General features: G+C 40.8%; 1 long non-coding RNA gene across 1 annotated transcript; it reads left to right on the forward strand.

Moving 5' to 3' along the window:
* Window positions 1-1771: 1771 nt before the first annotated feature.
* Window positions 1772-8109, forward strand: LOC103481927 (uncharacterized). Its single transcript, XR_536363.2, has 3 exons — window positions 1772-1907; window positions 6948-6995; window positions 7983-8109. It is a non-coding gene; the product is annotated as an uncharacterized LOC103481927 (long non-coding RNA).
* The last annotated feature ends 954 nt before the right edge of the window (window positions 8110-9063 follow it).

Here is a 9063-nt window from a genome sequence, read left to right on the forward strand (position 1 = left end):
TTCTAATCAGATAAAAGCTCATGCTGCCGTTTGATAAAGTTTTCCTTCTTTGGGAACATGTAAAATTAGAACAAAAATCGAAAGGTAGACGATACCTAAGCCTATCCAGAGGTTGTGTGAGTGCATCATCGGGTTCCTACGCAACAGGATCACTGAGGTGAGCTCCACAAACAAAACAGAAAGGCTAATAAACGGATGAACATTCGGATTTGGGCTGGTTGTTGAAATAATGGATGGGAAACGGTCCGGTTTCCCCAAGAAGGAGACACGCCTGTTTGGCCAAAGTTCACCGAAAGCACCAGGAGTCTGTTCAGGGGTTTGTTTCCTGCCTCGTTTGCAGCAGGATTTGAACAGAAACTGCTGAAAAACAAACAGTGTTTAAGATACTGCTAATAAGCCACAAGAACACTGTTTATCAATACATCTGCTGTACAAATCTGTTTTTATATAAGAAGGATTGCTTGCACTGTAAATTCTGTTACTCTGTTTTAAATTGCTTTGAACAGGCAAAGAAATGACTTGCTTAAATTATCGCCTCTGGGATTACCACCATCTTTGGGTGGTGCCTCCTTGACTCAGAGGAAAAAAAAAATGTTTCTCTTTGGAAATGCTACAACATTTTCCCATGAGATACTTGAATGGTCTAATCAACAAATTCAAGGGAAAGTGTTATGCATTTTCCAGGCACATATTGCCATTTAATAGCACAATCAAGTAACTATGTTAATTTAAGCTGTTGTAAAAATGCTACATCTATTTAAAAAATATGACGTAAAAGAAAATTGCCTTCGTAGTTTAATGTCTCTGTCAATTTAATAACTCCTGCTCTTTCTGAAACTCCGCCTCTTCAGCAAGTCATAGTAGCGTCGCTCAAATATCAACGTTTTTTTTACCAGCCTGAGAAGTAGCATCTCAGGTAAGTATCCCATATAATTACCTAAGATGTAGCTAGTGTAATGAGCTCGGCAGATGTGCCGTTTCCCCATGTGTTTGCTAATTGCTGCTGGCTAGTCTGAAGGAGCTGAGTGGGGGAGTTCGCAGGAGAGGGCCACTCTGTGAGGCGGAAATGTGGTCCAACCAGGGGTTTTGCACAGCTGAACGGTTGCCCTGGGAAACTAAAGGATTTCTCAAGCATGCGTGAAAAAAATCAGCGCAACACTCCAGGTATGTTTGATGAGAAAATAACATTACAACGTGATGCAAAAGTCAAAAATAGTCGATTTTTACATACCACTGCCAAGAAAAGATTTCATGTGTCACTCTGTGGTCACGGTGATCTGATCAGTGTACCTCCTCCTAACTGCTATGTATTTTGTCTTTGATCATTTAAATGTGACTTAATGTGGCTGATTTCTTTCAGCAATGGCTTTCTTTTGGCCAATCTTCCATCCAGAGAGACTAATTACCGTCCAATTGACAGATTTTGCAGCTCCTTCACAGTCTTCATAGACTCTCTCAGAGGGCCATATATTGGTTTATTTGTAGTTATGCTTTGTTCTGTTAATATCTCAAGCCTGGAGACTAATTAATCGACGACGTAAACGAACAAAAATCACATTTCTCTATTTATGAAGGGTCAACTGTAAATCATTGTGAGGCGACTCCTCTCGATGGCCTCTCATCTGGACCTGTCATAAAGCAGGTGATGAATTGGCGTCTAAGCGGCTGCCCTGCGATTTGTCTCGACGTGCTGTTTGTTCTCCCCGGTTCGGAGGCCCGCTGGGTCGGGAGTCCTGCCAGAGCCACACCCTCATCAGAGAGCCGCACCTGCTGCTCGCCCAGCGCCGTCCCCACCTGTCATTGACCCACATGCCGGCCAGGAGCGTGCACTGCGCAACCGCGAAGAGAGGGAGAGCTCGAGCGAGCGTGCTCGTGCGTTTGACCCACAGGGCGCGCGGGGATCAGAGGTAGGTGCCAGATCAGATCAGATCAGATCTCTCCTAGAAAGGATAAGCTCTACTTATGCTGCTCTTGGAGGTGTGTGTGTGTGTGTGTGTGTTCATTTCTTTTGTGCGCCCCCTTCCCTCCTCAGGGCTTTTCTCGCGTATGTGCTTTTGGTTTTAATGAGCAACGTGCTCGTTTGACCCTCTTCCTGTTGTAGTCGCAATGCGGTTATTGTGAGGCATGAAATGCGGGTCGTGGTCTGCTGGGTCGAGTAGCTCTTTCAATTAGGAAAGTCTGTAGGTTATGACGAGTTTTATTAGTGAGCTTTTTCACGCATACAGGGAATTAGTCCTTCATGTTGACGGTAGTGAGGCAACAAGCAGCAGCCTTAGTCAGAGTTCATCTCCATGTGGCATAATAACAAACTTAAGTGCATTTGACTGGGATTTTGTGTGAGACCCAACACAAAGTAGCTCATAATTCTGAAAATGAATACATAAAATGATGCACGCTTTAAATTAGTTTTGCACTTCTTCACGAAATGTAAACAAAAATGGAGTAGTTAGATTTTAGCAGTTGTCAAAAAGACCACAAGCCACTTCTGCCGCTAGCTAGCGTCTCGCGTTTGTTTTGGTTGTATTCACCCAGAATGCCCCGGTGCTATAGTCCACTTCCTGTTTTTGGAATGCATTCAAACTGCACCCGAGTTCATTTCAATTGGTTTTTAGACGCTCAGAGTTCGATTATGCATTCTCGCCTCCCAAAAGGACCCGGACTTTCTAACAAATAAACTAGAGTTTGATTAAAGCAAACTAAACGGAGGTGGTGTGAATGCACTCTTAGCTTTAGCATCCTGGAAGAACACCTCTGTATTTTGCTAAATAAAGACGCTAGGGGAGTCTGGACAACTTTCACAGATGCTCCTTAAAAATTAATACCTATTCCTTTAGTTGACAACGATGTTCTTCATGTGTGATAAAATTCCCTGCCAGCTTTGCTAACTTGAACCACCATTCAACCACATGTTCCTCAAACGGCTCTTGACACAGACAGCTTCCTCTCTCCCAGACCTCACCCTGACCCGTTAGCCTGTTTGAATCCTGACCGCTCCGAGTCTTCCTCAGCGGTCAGAGCGCTGCCAGGCCTCCTGCAGGACTCTAAAATAGCCAGGAGGGTTTAATGTGCCAACTAGGCTGACCCTAATCTCCATTTATGCCCTGCTGCAGGTGCTAACGCCGCTATCAGCATAGCTGCATCTTCACTACAGCAGAGTGGGGCTAATCAGCAAAGCCATGCCCTTTAACCTCTTTTAAAAAGCAAAATTAACGCATTGGATTGGGATGAAGGTGTTTTCCATACGGAATGATGAACAACATTCCTCAGTTTAGCGGCCGGAGTTGGCCCGCAGCTGCCGCCCGCCTCTCCCTTTTTTATCGACAGAAGTGTTCCTCTATGGATCCTAATGGAATAATAATGAATTGTAATTGCAAAGAGCTCCCTCTCTCTCGCTGAGTCTTGATGCACTTCTTCTTTTTTTTTTTTTTTTTTGCTATTGACCCGTCTGCAGTGAGCTGAAGCATGAAACACCCCCGCGCTCCATATCGATTTGGCCTCCCGAACGAGAATGTATTTTTGCTGCCATTAAAACGTATTATTACACACACGCATGAACGAGCTCTAACGCGCACATCCAATGGCACGTCTAACCGCTGGACTCTAAACGCCCGAGACAACAGGTTAATGTCCCGGCACTGCGACGGGGAGCGAGTGCGTCCGATAAAGTACAACAGAGGCCTGATCAAGGGAGGGAGGGAGAGATTAGGACTATCTGCTGGAAGGCCTGTCCTCAATTCCACAGGCTTCTAAACACATCTGCTAGCATTGTTTAACATCCCTGTTGTACAGAGAGGCGGATTACCACTCACCACCCCCCGGTTTGCTTCCCCCAGAGGAGGAGGGGGAAGACTGTGCAGCAACATGGACCTTATCCCAGATAAATCTGTTATCTGGAGGTTTCTGTCAGGAGATTAAAGATGGGGAGGGAGAATAGCAATATGGGAATAATCCCATCCAGTTTCAAGTTTCACCTTTTTCTAAAACCTGCTGCCAGAATACTGTTTGAAACCAGGCAAAAAAAATTAAAAACATTAATCCTGACCACCACTCAGAGGGTTTCGTTTGGGATTATTCTACCTTCTGCCCGTCCATGACAAATGTTAAGTGTACTTCTCTTTGTCACATCTGCTCCATTTATTTAGGCCAGTCTCTTTTTTTTTTACCAGTCTTTCTTAAAAACCTAATAAAAAGGATTTGGTGCAAAGTGCGTTGGAATGAGTACGAAATTTTATCGCCTGTTCATCATAACAGACATCGTCTTCAGTAAGAGGCTTCTTCACAGTCACTGCAATAGGAGATCCCTCCTGGCAACAGCAATCAACATCTATTACAACTCTTTGAAGAATCTTGGTTAATATGAATTACAACATTTAATTTCCCTTTTTGATCCATAAAGCATTTTTGAATATGATTTTGAATTAAAAGTAATTATATAGATTCATGACACAGAGATATATGTACATCTTTTTTTTTTTTTTTTTTGCCAATTCAAATTATGATGGTGCACAATAAATTAAAGTTGACAAATAAAACCACTAGAAGAAAACTAGTGGTTTATTAACTAGCTAATAAACTAACTACCCTACTGAGAAGTTTTATAGTTTGCACCAGAGTGGACTGGAATCTTGACTTGGGAACTTCAGGAAGCATAGAAAGTCCTAAAGTCGTGGAAATAGGATCTAAGAGAGAACTAGGTGCGGGTTAACACTTGGGCGACTGGAGATTGTCTGGCAGTTTTTTAAATGAATGCAGCAGCCTAATGAGGGGAGGAAGCTCAGGTGCAAAGACAGCTACCTGCTGGGCCAAACCCTACCAGGAGTGATCAGTGGAGAGGAAAAAACCCCAGACTTGCTGTGTGCTCAAAACATTGTCAATATTATGCTAATGTAGAAAAAAGACAATTTTGCAATTGCTGCGTTTCCATCAAAGAAGAAACACAATTAAAAACATGTGAATAAGTTTATTCACTTGACAACTTGTTGAAAAACACGCCACGCCATCATCGTCCAAATTCCTGTCGTCGTTTTCTTCATGGTTTGCACCAGTGGCATCGTCCAGTTGTTGATCGTGCTAAAAAAGTGTTTCCATTGCAGTTTTGTGAAATACAATAATGTTAATACGGTCAAAAAAAACTCCCCATCCTATCACCAACACTTTTAGCGAAAAACAAATTTGGTTTTTTTAATTGGCAATTTCATTAAACTAATTTATTTTGAAAATATCAAGTTGTGCAATAACGTGGTAAATAGAAACGCAGATAGTATGACAGCATATTAGAGCCGTTGTAGATGCCATTAATGGAAGGAGTAAATTTCCACCAAAAAAACGCAGAAATTTTGAGTGTAATCTCCAAAATTTGAGAAAAAACAAGGACATTTCTGAGCTCCAAAAGTAAAAAAAATTGCAAGTAAAAAAGTTTTCAAAAGTTTGTAATTTTTGACTTTTGAAACTCAGAAATTTCCACTTTTTTTTTCTAGAAAAGTTCTGAGATTATTCTCAAAATTCTCTCATCTTCCTCTTGGCAGTACACCACCGGTTCTCAAAGCAGGTTTAGTTCATGCTAGTTTGCTGACCAGTGCAGCACAGTGATACTACGGGTAATAAAGGAGGTACTTATATACGCTGGCAGTGTGGCCAGGTGCCAAGTCCTGCTGCTTCAATCTGGTTCAGGAGTGGTTGATAACCCATGTTATCACTGTGTGTGTGTGCGTGTGCCGACTCTGAAAACTCAAAATCTGCAGCTGCAGTCCATACTTGGTGCATCTCCACAAAAATCTATAAACAGATTTTTTTGGCTGCAGTTCTGCTGCTGGTCGAGTCTCTTTTTATGATGTTTTTTCTTTCACTCAACTTTCGTTGAATACAATATTTTGTAAACCAGCAACTTGTGGTTTACTCTCATAGGACCACAACGCTATTTCTGTTTAAAATTTTTTTTTGTCTTTTTCTTTTTTTTTTCAACTGAAACTGGAGACAAATTTCAATTGTTTCTCCTGATTCTTTTACTACTTGATTGGTGATGCTTTAGATATTTATCAAACGGCTTTCTATCGTCCATTAACATTTTCTCCCAACACTCGGTAAAACTGAAGGAAAAACTCTGTGTCGATCCACTCATAGCAGGAAACTGGGCAACCAGTCCCTGAGCGAATCTTCATAGAACACACATACAAAAGACAAGGCTGCCTAAAACGCAAAACTGAGCCTGAAAAGCTAGTTTAAAATTCCTCTTTATCTCATAGTTTTCAGATTAATTAGGACAGGTTGTCTTTCTTTTTTAGACGTTTTGTTTGTTTGGTTTATGAATTTCTTTTGTTTAGTTAATTGGTTATAAAGAAATATTTATATCCAATTTCCGACTCCATTAGTTATTATCTCGTATTGATCGCCATCTTTCGTTCAGCTAAAATCTAATCTTGAAAAATATATAAATGTCAATATGCTGCCGAATATTATATCATGGTAATGAAAAGGATTCATTATTCTGATTTTAAATTAATTCATTTATGTGCATTAAAATTATTTGATACGTCTACAGAAGGTAATGTCTAACCGCTGTGTCCAACCAAAGTCTCAAATTAGGTTCTTCTCCTAACGAGACCTCTTCATTAACTCTTCATCAGCATCATTTTTTTTATTACAGCTCTGGGCATTTTACAGTATTCCCCAGTGCTGACTGAGTAGTGTCAATGCCAACCTAAATGTCGCTCACATCCCCCCCAAACCACCATCATCCCCCTCCGTCCACCATCCCCCTTTCCTGACAGCACCAAGTAGCCGGAGACTGATCACCCAGTTCATTTCGCCGGTCCCATTGGGGTTTCCCTCTCGTTGGCCCATGTAGGACACATATGGAGACGCAAACGCACACATGCATTCAGTTTGAAATCATTCATGGCCGTGTCAATTTTGATTTATAGTTGCTTTGTTTTTGATCAATTACACAGGCCCGGCATTCGGAGCCGAACAGCCCTGGAGCTTACAGCAGATGAGAGGTACGATTACAGATGTGTTCGCACATTAAAACCTAGCAATGTGAAAAAAAAATGTAGAAGTACACCCTGCATACTCCTGAATGCATCATAGTCAATCAAAATATTATTTTAAAGAGGCTTTGTTGTATTGTAGACCAGAAAGGAATGGCACAAGGTTGGTGTAGATCTTATTTGTCCAAAACATTACAGCTCATGTTTGAATATTCACCAGAATCAGTTCTGGAGTTCCACACAGTTCAGTGCTTGGGTCAGTTTTCAGTTTTATACAACCCCTTGAGCTTGTCGTTATTTGTCTGTATTACAAAGAAAAATATGATCTAGATTTTATACAAAAATAAAAATCTGAACTATATCCTTTCATGTCTACTTACTCTTATAACTCTCAAAAGTCACTGAGTTAGCAACATAAACTCGTCTGTGTGTAATAATATCCCAAAATTTGAAGATAGACCATTCAACCCATCTCACTGCAAAAACACAAAACTTATTTCTTGCATTGTAGACATGTATTTCTTGGTCTAGTTTCCAGTGCTTGGAAAAGACAAAACTAACATAAGAGTCTCTCTTCAGCATGAACTATGAGCTTGTTTTGAGCAAATAATTCCTTAATATTAATTAAAATGTACTAGTCCACAGATTATTTCACTTACAACATGAGAAAATAATCTGGCAATGGAAGTAATGCGTTTCCATCAGTAACAAGGAATTATTGACTTAAAACAAACTCATATTTCTTGATAAAAAGTTACTTTTAAGCTAGTTTTGCCTTATTTCAAGAGTACTGAGATATTTGCACTAGAAACTAAACCAAAAAATACTTGGTAAGATAAAATATGTCAGCATGGTTAGTCTAGCCACTGTTTTAATGAAAGGAACGACCGTTAGTCACAGATCGACATGTTAAGGATAAAAACCAAGCAGCCATGTACAACCAAGATAATGTTCCACATTAAATTAAAAAAAAAATCTGTAATATGCTTTTTCCAGGTGGCATCGTTGAGAATCTATGGCAGAAACTGGAGCCGCTGTAATATCGGCGCCGCATGTTGAGAGCTCTTCCAATGACAATGCGAGCAGCCGAGTCTGGGACCAGCTGAAGTTTATTGACAGATTTGTGTGTTGGACCAGAGAGAAGAGAATTGGCTCTTAAAATACAATGCCACAATCGATACGAGAAGTAACAAGAGCACAGATTAGAGTGGCTGTGCTGATGTCCCGTAAGCGAGATCTGAAGTGCGCAGGTGAAAATAAGTGGACTGCTAATATGTTGCTGATGATAATTAAAACATCTTGAGTCTGTATGCATTTGAAGCACAAAAAATAAAACATCTCGCTGCATTTGGTTTAGATTGAACAAATCTGTTAAAAGTAATCAAACGATAGAAATGCAGTAGTAGGTTTTGGATGAATTATTCGGAGCAGCAATTACAAATACGGTAAACACCCATAATTATTAGACAGCTGTGTTTTTGTTTTGACGAGCTCCGTAGCAACGCCCACACAAACGAGCTGGATGTCCTTGCAGTGCTGGCCACTATCATCGTTCTGTGCAGGCAGCAGCGGCTCTGCAGCAAGTCCTGGTGGTGTCTAACATGTCTTGCTAACATGGTGCGACTGCTCTCACCCGCCACTCAGCGAAACAAATGGCAGGAAGACTCCCATGGAAGAGAGGCATTGCTTGAACGAGTCACTGAGGTCATGAAGAACATAAAATGTGTCTGCTTTCTCACGGCGGTACTCTCCTCTGAAAATGTGTTTAACTTACTCATCTCTGTATGAAGATACAAGTACACCCAGACAAGAATGAAGACATTTTATTTCAGCACCCATTTTAATATAAAATTACATATAAGTTACTTCAGAGGGTGCAGTGGAGAAGATTCCAAGCACACAGCCCTGGGGAACACCACCATTAACAGTCATGACTGGAAATGGTTAAACTGAATCCGACCGAGTACGATGCAAAATTGTGGTCAGTAGTTTACTTACACTTATCGTAAATATGTGTCATACAATTTTATGAATTTATTTTTACCAGATCTCTTTTAGTCCAATACAGACTCGGCAA

Source organism: Poecilia reticulata, chromosome 19 (genome assembly GCF_904066995.2).
Source record: "Poecilia reticulata chromosome 19, P_reticulata-male-v2, whole genome shotgun sequence".
Lineage (NCBI taxonomy): Eukaryota > Metazoa > Chordata > Actinopteri > Cyprinodontiformes > Poeciliidae > Poecilia > Poecilia reticulata.